This window comes from Penaeus monodon, chromosome 33 (genome assembly GCF_015228065.2).
Source record: "Penaeus monodon isolate SGIC_2016 chromosome 33, NSTDA_Pmon_1, whole genome shotgun sequence".
In the NCBI taxonomy this organism is placed as follows: domain Eukaryota; kingdom Metazoa; phylum Arthropoda; class Malacostraca; order Decapoda; family Penaeidae; genus Penaeus; species Penaeus monodon.
The window spans coordinates 27,008,123-27,008,467 of record NC_051418.1 but is presented as its reverse complement, the minus strand read 5'-3'; positions in this window follow the sequence as shown (position 1 = coordinate 27,008,467).

Sequence of the window (345 nt, the reverse complement as noted above, 5' to 3'; positions counted from 1 at the left end):
AAAAATAACACCATCTTCACTTAGTCCACAAAACTCCCTCCTTCTGTCTCACCCCAGTTCTTCTTCGTCCGCGCTGCAGTCTTGGATTCACGCGACACTCTCACAATTGCGCTTCCAACCATCTCCACGATAAGAGAAACAGTGAGGCCTCTCTGTACAGGCTGGGACATATGCATTCCCCCGTAGCAAGAGTTCAGTGATGCAGATCCAACACAAAGTCGGTTTATGCTTTTCCATTGTGATTCTTAGATTAGGGAAGATACTTCTAAGGCTTAAAAGAAAAAATGTGATGAATAATTTTGTTCTTAAATCGATGTTAAGTAAATTTGATGCGAAGTAAGCTGC